The following is a 13,600-nucleotide window of genomic DNA, read 5'->3' on the forward strand; positions in this document are numbered from 1 at the left end:
TTCCTGGTCATTTTATAGTCTCTTATTGCTTACTTATTTTGTGATTCCTTTGTTCCGCCTTTAAACATTGATACATCATTATTTTATATTTTTGTGTCCGATTAATTCATTAACCTGAAGGAAGGGAGTTTGATTCTGTGGTTCATAGTTTCTGCTAATTCTCACGCATGGTGGCCTGTTTGCCTGTATTTTTCATGTTGGTTGATTCTGAGCTCATTGGTTGATCTTAAACTGGGGGACTCCCGAGGGCCTAAGATGGGGATGCTTTTATCCAGAGGGGACTCCAGCACCCCAGACTAACTCGAATCTCCGTTTCCCTTCCCCCCATCCCCTTTCACTGCGGCCTTGGCTTAGCCGGATCATGACGGGGCTAACCCTGGCGGCCGAGCTCAAGACAGCTCTGCCTTCCTTATTGGCTTGTTCCCCAGTGTTCCCACTCTGGGTTCGTCTCACTTTTTTTCTCCCTTAACATGAGCCCCACAATGCAATAAAAAGTCTGTTGTATACAGGAGTTAGGTGTTGGATAGGATACAATACTGCTAGACTACATCTCGTTTGTCCTTCTCCCAGGCACTTCCACTGAATTCAAAGCTCTAGTTGGGGTGGTGCTGAAACTGTCTCACGCCTCTTGGTTACCTCTCAACACAGTGCTTCATAAATAGGAAGTGTCCCATTTATAACTCCTGGTGTGTCGGCTAACATTAAACATCAAATCGGGCAAATCAGCATGCTTCAGTTGCGCTCCTTTACGTCAGTGCTCTAGTTCCATGTGGCATGGCCTTCCCTAATTGTTTGAGCTTGAATTCTTCTAAAGAGCTTCCTCCCTTCGCTCACAAGGATTAATGCAATATGGTTGGTACGATCTCACCCACCACCTCCGAGCCTGCTGCCAGCCGTGGTTTGGAGTGGTTGGGCCTGCATCCCGGAGGCCTGTTTGTTTGTCCTAGTATTCATTACTACTTGGCTCTCCTCCCACTGGCTGCCAGTGCAGAGTTATTTATATCAAATCAGGGAAGTCTTGGTGAGCTTTGCCGTGGTAACTCACATCCTCAGAATGCCTTGCCTCCCTGAGGACTTCACACGTGGTATCCTCGCAGGAAACCCCTACCGCCGGCCCAGGGGGATCTCCTGGTTTCCCTGGGAAGTGGCAGCTGCTCCGTCCATCTGCTCCGCCGATAGGGCCTTTGCATTTAGATTAAGAGCTCTGGCCCACAAAACATACAGTGGAACTTATCCAAAGAGGTCGTGTCAGCTGAGTCACGGAGAATAGCATTTAAACTGCCGTCCTGGGGATAGGAGAGTGTCTCCCAGGAGTGGAGCTAGAGCGCTGAGTCACACCTCTCAGCCCAGTGTTACCTGCTCTGTGTCAAAGTGTCAAAGCTTCCAGAAGGAGACACTGCTTAGAAGCCACCAGTCTCCCCCATCCCAGGCTTGCTCTGTGAGCTCTGCAGTTCTGAGACCCACGTGCATCCCCTCCCCGCTCCCCCTCCCCTCCCCCCGCACCGCCCGGAATGATCGAGGCTCATCAATGTCACATTCTGGCTTTAATTCATCAGCCCTCATTTTTTCCCAACCAATACAGCTTCATTACAGTCAGCGTTTCAGTTAGACACAGGATAAACCCAAGCGAAGGTCCTCTGATGTTCTGGCAGCAATCTAACTCAATTAACAAATTAACACGAGTCTACAGGCACAGATCGCTCAAGAAATTAGATCAGCTCTGAAAGAAACCAGGCTGGGGGGAGGGGAGGGTCGATAATCATTTTAAACGAAACGGAACAGACCATTGACGGTCAAATCCATACTCTTGTTGGTGCCCGCAGCAAGCAGCGTCAGAGACATGACACTGGGGAAAGGGCCAGTAGAGAGAATGCATGGCCTGGCAAAATTCTGTGCTGAAAGTAAAATTTCAAATCAAATTAATTTGCAAGTCTGCCCCACACTATCAAATCACTATGCAGGGAAGCTGCTACGAGGAGAGCTGCTTCGTCCTCTAGCCTCCGGGAAGGAGTTTCTGCCAGGGGAATATTGACATTGCTCCACTAGCCCAGTGTTGAAATTCAGAGGGTGCAGAGAGGTGGCCAGTGTGGGCGGCAAGTTTCAAAACATTCGTTTTGAAACACCCACGGTGCCTAGCATCACAGGCTCTGTGGCAGACAGAATCATCGGTGCTGTTTAACATCCATGGAAGATTGTTCGGATTCTCCCAGTGGGAGAAGACCATTCCAGTTCCAGAAGAGCAAAACTGGCTTCTTTCTCTCTTCAGTGCAGCACTTGTCTCGGTGCACTGTAATTGGTCAGTTTTCCCTTTGCTCTGAAAGATTCCCTCCTCGTTCTCACAAGATTAGTCAGAATAAATATTACAATTTGGACTTTAAGCTTAGAACAACCAGAGGTTAACTATCCCATCACTTTCCTTTCTGGAGAAAAGTAAATAGATTGTGGTTTGTGAGAGTTTCTCCAGAACTTGATGGCGTTCTTTGATAGAGAAACTGTTCCTGTAGACCGGCAGCTCATTCCAAAGATGAAACCTGATACGTAATTTTTATTCATTGGTGAACCATTTTAAGGGATTTATTTCATTTGATTTTTATCGTAGAATATGAAAAAATTAGGAATAAAAAACCAAAACCTTTGAAATCTGATTAACTTTATCTGTTTCTCTCCTGTTCCCAAGCCTCCAATATTCTGCTCCCGTCTTAATTATCGGCAATTGGTCTTACTGCTCCACCTAGAAAACAGAAGTTCGTTTCTGATTCCTTCTATGTCCGCCTCCCCCAATCTATTAGGCTGCCTGCATTGGTCCCCTCTTGCTTCAGTTTCCTTCCATTACTCTGATGACCTGTCCTTCCTCCCCATACAAGGTATCCCATCCTCTCCTATCTACTTAAATCTTTGCTTCCATGAGTCTCTGCTCTCTTTTGAGCACTGGGTCCTTCCCACGAGCATACAAATGTGCTGTCATATTTCCTCTTTTAAAAAACCCTCCTGACCCCACGTCCCCTTCCAGCCACAGTCTCACTTCTCTGCTTCCCCTTCACCTCCTTTCTTCCCATTTTCTGCTAAACCCACTTAAACCAGCCTTTTGTTCTCATTACAACAGTGAAACCACTCTTGTCTAAGTCAAAATATGGTCCCCAATGCCAAAGTCCATGCAGTATCCAGTGTCTGAGTTGAGGGTGGTATCTCTACCAGGCCAGTTCTGGGAAAGGTTTTGGGGCATCTTTCCTGTTTCAGAAGCCATTGTCCAAGCCTGGTTCTCTAAGCTTCTGAACATTGTTGGCACCCTTTTAATAAATTCCATTTTGGATTACATTAGCTAGAGCTGGTTTCTGATGTTTGTAGTAAAGAGCCCTGAACTGATTCATTGGGGGAGCTAGACTGACTTGGTTCTGTGGAGTCATTCCTGGAATACAATGATTTGGGGGATTTCTCCGGGCTCCGCACCACCCGGAGGGGTGGAGTAGTATTGTAGTTCCATCTGCTGAGGGCTGAAGAATGGCCTATTACCACCATCAAGACAAACCAGCCTCTCTTCCCAATGGTGCCTCTCTTCCTCCATTTCAGGGTTGACCATGTTCGTTCTCTCCAGATTTGGCCCTTCAAAAATGGGGCAAACAACCTAAAAATTAAAGCGAGCAAATGATACGAACAGGAAGGGGTTCGTAGAAGCAGCACCAATGGCCAATAAACACATACAAAGATAGTAAACATTAGTAATCAGGGGCATGCATATTAAAGCCCATCCGATTAACAAAACTAAGTCTGGTACTACTGAGCTGATGAGGCGTGGGGCAAGGGGAACTAGAAGATACAGCTCTCTTGAACAGCAAATGGGCGGTAATCAGAGAAGTTAATGCTGTGCAGACCTTTTGACCACAGCTGTATAGAAACCCGAAGGAACTTGCACAAGACTACATGTAGCATCATTGTTTTCAATGATGATAAACTAGAAACCACCTAAACATTCATCCTTAGAGAGTGGATGAATGGTATACACATACAAAGGAGTATTAACAGCAGCAAAAATCAATGAATTTGAGCTACGCGTTCAACATGAATAAGTTTCACGGACAGTATGTGGAACAAAACAAGTTACAGAAAGAAGCATTCAGTATCCTTGTAAAAGTTAAAAAATAAAAAAAAAAAAGGAAGAAATGCTACATTTTCTTTAGGGATACAAATGTGCATAGTAGAGTATAAGATACATGGGCATGATGGACACTAAATTATGAATAATTGTTATTTCTGGGTACAGGGGTGTGAAGGTGGAAAGAGGAGGTATAGTAATGAGCAAAAGGCTTTTATGTTTAACAAGAGTTGGGTTGTGGGTTCACCTTTTTCACATATCTAAAATATTTCATAGTAAAAACTTAATGAAACAAAGGGATTAGGAAGAAGGGGTCAGCCAGAGTGGGTTTCCCAGGTCACTCAGGGGCAGCTACGGGTTTTGCAAACAGTGATTTTTCTAGAAGTTGCCTCGGGATTAATTTGGCCAACATTTCCACCAACATCACCCCGTTTCCTGTTTCATGAACTAATGATGCTATTGATACTAAATCTGCCTCCTGCAGCTTAAATTACGTGATTTGTTGAGAGGAAATGTGAGCAGCTAGCAATCACTTTGGTTCATTTCATCTTCTCCTTTCCATCTCTTTCCTGTTATGGATTGGATTTGTTTTGGAGAAAAAAAATAGGTAACTGATTTCTGGCAATGTTTTCTTCTTTCTGAGTTCTTGGTCTTGTGCTCACTAGCCTTCTCCAGCAGCAGTGGAAGAAACAAAGCATTTGAATAAAAGAGGAGGTAGGCTGCTATTGCGGGCTATCGACATCATGGTCCTGTAACAAAAATGATGGGAAAGTTCCATAGCCTGTCCATATCAGGACAATGACCTCTTTCTCCATGAAGAGTCCATTCATAGGTTGGTCAGTTGTAATACAAGGGTAAGACAACACTAGGATGTGGAAAGGACACAAGTACAAACTCTCTCTGGAAATGAATTACTCTTAATCAAATCCTTTCAAATGCCCATGCCCTTTAACCCAGCAATTCCACTTTTAGAACACTAACCAAAGGAAACAGTCAAATGTTATCAAATATTTATGCCCCCAAATTACAAAACAAACCTAAAGTTCCCAAAAAAGGGCCAGTTAATAAAATTATAGAAAATCCAAATAACGTACAATTAAGCAGCCATTGAATATGATATGCATAAGAGTGACAGAGGAGATATAACAACAGTTTAATTGGAAGAAGCAGGATATGAAACCATAACTACAATATCAACTCTGTTCTATACATTTATCTACCATCTGTCTGTCTATGCAGATACATAGGAGAAAATCAGAAATAAAATATATAGGACTGTTAGCAGTAGTGATCTCTGGGTAAAGAAAGGGATTATAGAAATTTTAAAATATACTGTGATGCTTTTGCCAAAGTTTTATACAATGACTATGTACTACTTTAAAAATTAGGGGGAAAGTTATTAAAAGAAAAGCACATTGGATTGAGAAACAGGTAAACGAGGTGGGTTAGAGAATGCTCTTCCACAATTCTCTTCTGGGTCTCCTTGTTCCAGGCTGTAAGCAGAGACCTTAATATCCCTTCCTTGCCCTGGTGGGGAAGCCTGAACTGTATTTGACAAGATGCTGGAGGCTCAGTGTGGACAACTTTGAGAGTATAAACTCCAGAGAGATCCATTCACGGTTGGGGCAGCCGGGGGGGTCCCCAAAATGCAGTGAGTTTTACCTCCAGGAGCTTAATCAGCTTCCTCTTGCTTCCAGCCGGGGGAAGGGAAAAAGGGACCATTCTGAAATACACCAGAGCGTTCTGTTCTGAACAGAGCTTCTGCCTTCAGGGGAAACTAGTTAACCAGAGCCTAACCAACTGACCTGGGGAAGGGAAATACCCAACTCCAGGCCTCTCTAGTCATCCTATCCCACTTAAGGGGGGAGAAAAAAAAGTGAGAGACACTTGGGAAGTTCACAATCCAGAGGCACAGGCCCCTGAAGACCGAGACCTAATTGTAGGACCATTGACCATAGCCTCCCCTCCCCCTGCACCTCACCACCACATTACGAAAGGCCTGTTCGGGGAGTTCCCTGGCGGTCCAGTGGTTAGGACTCCTCGCTCTCACTGCTGGGGCCCCAGGTTCCACCCCTGGTTGGGGGACTAAGATCCCACAAGCTGTGCGGTGTGGCCAAAAAAACCCACAAAGGCCTGTTTACATCAGTTCCTTTGACCCAGTATATCATGTCTGGCTATCAAGAAAAAATTGTAAGGTATGCCAAAAGGCAAAAAAACAACAACAACAACAAAAAAACCGCACGATTTGAAGAGACAGAACAAGTATCAGAACCAGACATGATAGGTATGTTGGGATAATCAGACTGGAAATTGTAAACAACTATGATGAACACACTAAGGGTTCTAGCGGATGAAGTGGACAGCACATAAGAGCAGGTGGGCAATGTCCACAGAGAGATGGAAATCCTAAGAAAGAACCACAAAGAAATGCTAGAGATTAAAAAATCACTAACAGAAATGAATGCTTTTGATGATCTTATTAGTAAACTGGATATGGCTGAGGAAAGAATCTCTGAGCTGGAGGATATGTCAATAGAATCCTCTAAAACTGAAAAGAGAACAAAGACTTAAAAAAAAACAATATTCAAGGACTGTAGGACAACTACGAAAGGTATAGCATAATGAGAATATCAGAAGGGGAGGAAAAAAGGTAGAGGAGAAATATTTGAAACAACGACTGAGAATTTCCTCAAATTAGTATCAGACACCAAACCATAGATTTAGGAAGCTCAGAAAACCAAGCAGGATAAATGCCACCTCCAAACTACATCTAAGCATATCATTTTCAAATTACAGAAAGTCAGAAATTAAGGAAAAATTCCCGGACTCCCCTGGTGGCGCAGTGGTTAAGAATCCGCCTGCCAATGCGGGGAACACGGGTTTGAGCCCTGGTCCGGGAAGATCCCACAGGCCGCGGAGCAACTAAGCCCGTGCACCACAACTACTGAGCCTACATTCTAGAGCCTGTGAGCCACAACTACGGAGCCTGCGTGCCGCAACTACTGAAGCCTGCGCGCCTAGAGCCCGTGCTCCGCAACAAGAGAAGCCACCGCAATGAGAAGGCCGCACACAGCAACGAAGAGTAACCCCCGCTCACCGCAACTAGAGAAAGCCTGCGTGCAGCAAGAAAGACCCAACACAGCCAAAAATAAATAAATAAATTTATTTTAAAAAAAAAAAGTGAAGGAGAAACAAATACCTTCTCAGACAAACAAAAACTGAGAATTTGTTCCTAGTAAACCTGCTGTGCAAGAAATGTTGGAAGAAGTTCTTTAGAGAGAGGGAAAATAATCTAGGTCAGAAACTTGGATCTGCATAAAGAAAGGAAGAACATCAACATCGAAGGAAGAATAAGTGAAGATAACATAAACTTTTATTTTCCTTATTTTTAATTGCTCTAACAGTTAACATTTTGTTCAAAAAAATAATAGCAACAATGTATTCAATTATATATGCTTGTGTGCATGTGTATATATATATATTTATATACATATATACTTATATATAAGTGGAATGAATGACACCAGTGATACAAGGGACAGGAGGAAAGAATTAGGATTATTTTGTTCTTATAAGGTACTCGTAATACCTGTGAAGTGGTATAGTGTTATTTGAAAGTGAACTTGGATTCGTTGTAAAAGTATATTGCAAGTTCTACACCACACACCCAGACTTCTGCAGGGGCATAGTTTATTTAACTGTCTGGTCCATCTTTATTACTCATGACACACCATCATACGAGTGACTCATAAAAATTGGATGCAAAGGAGGGTAGTGTCATTTTTTTTTTTTTTTTTTAATCAGATGTTTTTTTTTTTTTTTTAATTTTTTTATTTACGTATTTATTTATGGCTGTGTTGGGTCTTCGTTTCTGTGCGAGGGCTTTCTCTAGTTGTGGCAAGTGGGGGCCACTCTTCATCGCGGTGCGCGGGCCTCTCACTATCGTGGCCTCTCTTGCTGCGGAGCACAGGCTCCAGACGCGCAGGCTCAGTAATTGTGGCTCACGGGCCCAGTTGCTCTGCGGCATGTGGGATCTTCCCAGACCAGGGCTCGAACCCGTGTCCCCTGCATTGGCAGGCAGATTCTCAACCACTGCACCACCAGGGAAACCCGGTAGTGTCATTTTTAATCCCTTTAATGTAATGTGATGGGGAAGTGAATCATTTATCACAGCAGACAATTGAAAACCACTCAGAAAGAGTGTTCTCTCCTTCCTGAAACTTGGCAGCGGAAGGCTCATTCCCACAGTTTTCTGAAATCTTTGCATCTTTTAAATCTTTGGCAAAGGAAACATCATATAATTTAAATAACAAAGTTTTTGGGTTCTTTTATCTGTTTTTCATTTTCAAGCTTCCTCATCAAGGGTCCTAAGAAACAAACTGAAAACGGAATGCAGGTGAGTTGGTCGTTCTGCAGCTGTCAGCATTTCGGGACTTCACTGCAGTGTGAAAAGAGAATAAATTTCCTGCTAGCTACCCAGAAGAGAAGGCCCAAGTCTAATTCATTACCCATATTTAACAAAAATACTCTTCTCATCTCTAATGAGGACCTCAGAATATTTTGCAAAGGTAATTGAAACTTCACAGTGACCCAAGGGATAGACATAGTTCAGCTAAATTTGCAACAAAGTAGGGCAAAAAGCATAGGAGACAGGGCCAGGTCAGCCAGTTGGGCCATCCAGATTGGCCGGGTGCTCCAGCACCTTCCCAAGGCAGCTCGACCTGAACAATCACACCACGGTGGCTCCGTGCAAGTATATCAAATATCACTACCCTGAGAATACGCTCATTGTCTCTTTGAGGCTCGTCCTGGTCCCTGACAAACCCATGCTGGTCCTTGCACTGCTCACACTTAGCACGGAGAAGCAGCCCAACAGATGCCACTGTCAAGAGCCACCACGCTGTCTTCAGGAGCACAGCCACGGTGACATTGTGGCAAAGCGGCCACTGGCTGCAGAGACTGATGCCACCGGTATTATGTGGAAGGCTCCTGCTGCTATGATAAGTCGCCAGCTTACCAAGTGAGGAGATTGGATCTGCTCCAGGCAAACCTAAAACCCCCAAAACTAACCAACCAACAACAAGGGGAGTCATTAAAGCTACTGAAAGCAAATGTCTCCAGCCTTGTTGGTGCATTATGGATTCACATGGCAAAGCACAAGAATGTTTCCAAAGGGTTTTTGATTCAAGGATAAATAGTGGTTCCAGGAGTCTGTCCCTTCAGCGTCCAGGCCCAGGAGAGCTTCCAATAAAGAATCTAATAGGCTGACATGAGTTACCCGAATCCAGCCGCTCTTTGCTAACTTTCATTGGCCAACTTCTTCCACCTTTTGTCAACAGGGTGTGAAAATGGGTGGACAGGCCCCAGAACATTGCATGTCACCTCCATCAACGCTGGGGCCGCTTTTGCTCACTGGTTTCTCCAAAAGATCTGTGTGGAGATGGCGTGTTGAGCTGTGCTCTCCACGGGGCTCCTACGCCTCCCCCTCGGCCTTCCTGCCTCCCACTTTGGGATGCCTGCTGCCCTGGAGGACACAGTCCCTCCCTCCCTCCCTCAGGTTTGGGGTGCGTGATAGAATTTCTTCTCCTTTGCATTCTGTCAGCAGTTTGTTGGGTGTCTACTGTGTGTCCAGTCCAAAGCAAAAGGAAAGACTTAGGTATACTCAGTTCTGGAAAATGTCTTATGTTACGTAGGTCCATGTATTTCATATAGAAGCATCCCTCAGTATTCAACTCTATTTACTTCCTGAGTTTTGGAAAGTGATAGCAAGAAATTAGATAGCAAGGGGTGTTCTGTCTCCAAACAGCCCTATTTCCAAAAAATTTTATCTAAATCATTCAATTCCTGAGTAATGAAAAATAAGAACATATCAGAAAAAGGAGGAATTGATAAGATGCTTCCAGAAGAGCTAGCAAACCAACATCACAGCACAATATTAGTTATCTCCCTAAGGCTTTATTTCCAATTTTTAAAAACATTAATTTGATACAGGGTCCCTCCCAGGAATGGATTTTATGTATTTGTTAAAAATGCTTTATTGTGTCAAATATTAAAAATAACCGTAACTGAAATATTAAATCTTTAAAAATAATACAAAATTCCCATGACCTAACAAACCAACCATTTCATTTGCCATATTTCCTACTAGTCTTTTTTTAATGTATTCCTATTTTATACATAACTGCACAACATAGATGGAATTTTATCGTCTTTCTCCCATTTTTACCTTAAATCGTAAGCATAAATCACAAATTTCCCATTTTTACCTTAAATCATAAGCATCTATATCAATTTCATGCTTATGAATGTTTACTGATTCATGATATTCAATCTAGTAAATATGCCATAATTTACCTACCATTATTTGCTGTTATAAATATCTGCAATTAAGATCTTCACGTGTGTATCATTTTTTCCTTTGGTGGAATATTTCCTTAGGAAAATTTCTACAATTAGGATTATTGGTCTAAAGGGTCTTTTAAATATTATTTTATTATTTTTGGTAAATTAAAATGTGTTTTGTTTGGAAAATTTCACAACAGCTTTTGAGGTCATGGGGGCACGAGGGTGTTGCAAAACCCAAGGCTGGTGATCCTAGTGGCTGGCGTTGAGTCTGCTCAAGCTATATCACTGGCATAAGGACACACCAGGCTGACCTTTACACACAAAGGAGGGTTTTTAGGAGGCAGACAGAAAAAGAGACTCACATCTAAAACAATACAGACATGGCATACAAATGACTAGACTAGAAAAATGATCTTTTGCCTTCATTGATTTTTGTTTTCTGCTGTTGTACAGCATGTTATGAAAATAGAGTTCCCAGCTTTCATTTATCTGTGACTCATCAGAAAATCTTTTCAACTATGTTCAGAGCCAGCAGTGGGCCTTATAAAAACAGGCACTCAACAAATATTTGTTGAATTGAATTGAAGCGAACTGAATTTTTATAATTTAAAAATTTTCCGATTTCTGCATTGGACATATAGCGTGAGCAAGAAGTAGACCACTGTTGTTGTAAGCACAGAGATCTGGGGGGTTTTTGTTACTGAGCATAACCAAGACTCTCTGGGCTGATATACCACTTGTCGTGTGCTTTCTATGAAAAATGGCTAAATGTACAAAGGTATTGCATCATTGTTTATAGTTGCAAAATAAAAGAAACTGGAAATTATTAAGTAAAGGATGCAATTCCACTCAATTTATTATATAATCATTAAAATGAATGTTTATAAAGACTTTGAAATTACATGGAGAATTCTTATAGTGTAAGATTAATTTTAAAGGGAAAACAATATAGATATAGATACATAAAAACATGGTTAACATTACATTAAAATTTATACATATGGAAAAGAAATAAATGCAATGCAACACAATAACGATAGCTTTAAATCTGAGAGAACAGAGTTGATTTTTGTCCTTTTTTCTACTTTTCTTAATTTTCTAAGTGTCTTTTGTTTGTTTTTTATAAATTTAGTTTATTTTTTATTTATTTTTGGCTGTGTTGGGTCTTCGTTGCTGTGTGCGGGCTTTCTCTGGCTGTGGTGAGCAGGGACTACTCTTCATTGCGGTGCGCGGGCTTCTCATTGCAGTGGCTTCTCTTGTTGTGGAGCACGGGGTAGGTGCACGGGCTTCAGTAGTTGTGGCACGGGGGCTCAGTAGTTGTGGCTCGTGGGCTCTAGAGCACAGGCTCAGTAGTTGTGACGCACGGGCTTCGTTGCTCCGCGGCATGTGGGATCTTCCTGGACCAGGGATGGAACCCACGTCCCCTGCATTGGCAGGTGGATTCTTAACCACTGTGCCACCAGGGAAGTCCCATTCTAAGTGTTTTTAAAGTGCGTGTCATTCTTTTTCTTGGGAGATTATTATATTTTATTTATTGGAGTATAGTTGCTTTACAATGTTGTGGGTGCGTCATTCTTATAATTAACAAAACTTTTGCAAAAGACCACTTTCCTTGGGAACCCATTTTTTCTTATCTACTTCTTTTATAGTTATTTCTTCAAGAAATGTTTATTATTGAGCACTTTCTATGTGCTTCTTATGGTTCTACACACCAGAACACAGTTGTGAACAATACAGACAATAATGTTTCTGTTCTCATAGAGCTTACATCTAATGGAAAATTATAAGCAGAAAATGTCCATAATAATCACTTACGTCAATCATTTTGAGACTTCTTGGAAGGAAAGGAAGGAGAGTGGTATCTATATAAATGGGAAATTGGACCTTGTTTTTTCACCAGATGTTTAAAGATCTGGGTTATTCGTTTTCTGTTCTAATTAAAGTCATTTGCTAACACTTCTTTAAAAATCTGCAATCACTCTTAGGAGTTGTGTCTATGTTTTGCAGTTTTACTTAATATTAATAATTGTTACTAAAATATAGAAAATAAGTTCCAATCAGAATGTTGCTAGAGAGTAACCAGTGTTCTCATCAAGATACTGACCATGGATATGTACAGTATGTGACAGGTATACATTTACTGGAATCCAAGTTTCACAGAAATGTTCAGCTTGATTCTCTGAACTCAGAATCAAAAGCTAGACTCAAAATAGCTGAAAGACATTGTCCCACTGCTGCAGGAAATGAGGGTAACAGAGATTTCCTCTAGCTCTTAGGGCTATCTCCCTATGTTCTCCAGAGCCAGCAAGGAAAATTGCTCTGATTAACGAAGTTTTTCCCTGAAAGATGTATAAAACATGTAGAAATTAAAAATTAAAAATAATTAGTGGGGTACTCAATCTGGTTTTTAATAACTTTTATTGTTTTACCGATTATAAAAATATGTTCTTTGTAGAAAATATGAATAATGCAGAAAATTAAGAAGAATATAAAGCTCATCTGTAATCCTGGCACAGGATTAAAGATAACCACTGTTATTATTATGGTGAACCTGTCTGCAACCTTTCTTCTAGAGCAGGGGTTGGCAAGCTTTTTTGGCATAGGGCCAGATAATAAATATTTTAAGCTGTACAGGCAGCTACCCACCTCTGGTTAGTGGGAGAGCAGATGTACACAACACCTAAATGAACGAGCGTGGCTCTGTCCCCACAAAACTGCGTTTACAGAAACAGGCAGCACCCCTGATTTGTCCCGTCCACAGTTTGCCGACCCCCTATTCTAGAGCGTTCAGTTTGGAGAGGGGCAAGCATGGACTTATAAATTCGTATTTCCCCTCCTGCCCTTGACATTTCCATTGCCGTCATCCTAACGGAAGACTCTCATCACTGTTCTCCACGTTCACTGGTCAACATTTACTGAAAGCCTGTGGCTATGTATTTGCGCCTAGAACGCGTTAAGGGAGCACCCCCCCAGCCCCCACGTTCCTGCCCTTCTAGGGTTACAGGCCGTCAGGAAACCATTACAAATATGTGAATAATGACAAGCACGCGCAGGAGAGCTGTAGGTTGCTCTGGGAGCGTGTAACAGGAGGGCCTAACCCCATCAGAGGTTCAGAGACAGCTTCCGTGGGAGGGTCAGTGAGGCTGCGATCTGAATGATGAGCGG

Source organism: Eschrichtius robustus, chromosome 14 (genome assembly GCF_028021215.1).
Source record: "Eschrichtius robustus isolate mEscRob2 chromosome 14, mEscRob2.pri, whole genome shotgun sequence".
NCBI classification, from domain to species: Eukaryota; Metazoa; Chordata; class Mammalia; order Artiodactyla; family Eschrichtiidae; genus Eschrichtius; species Eschrichtius robustus.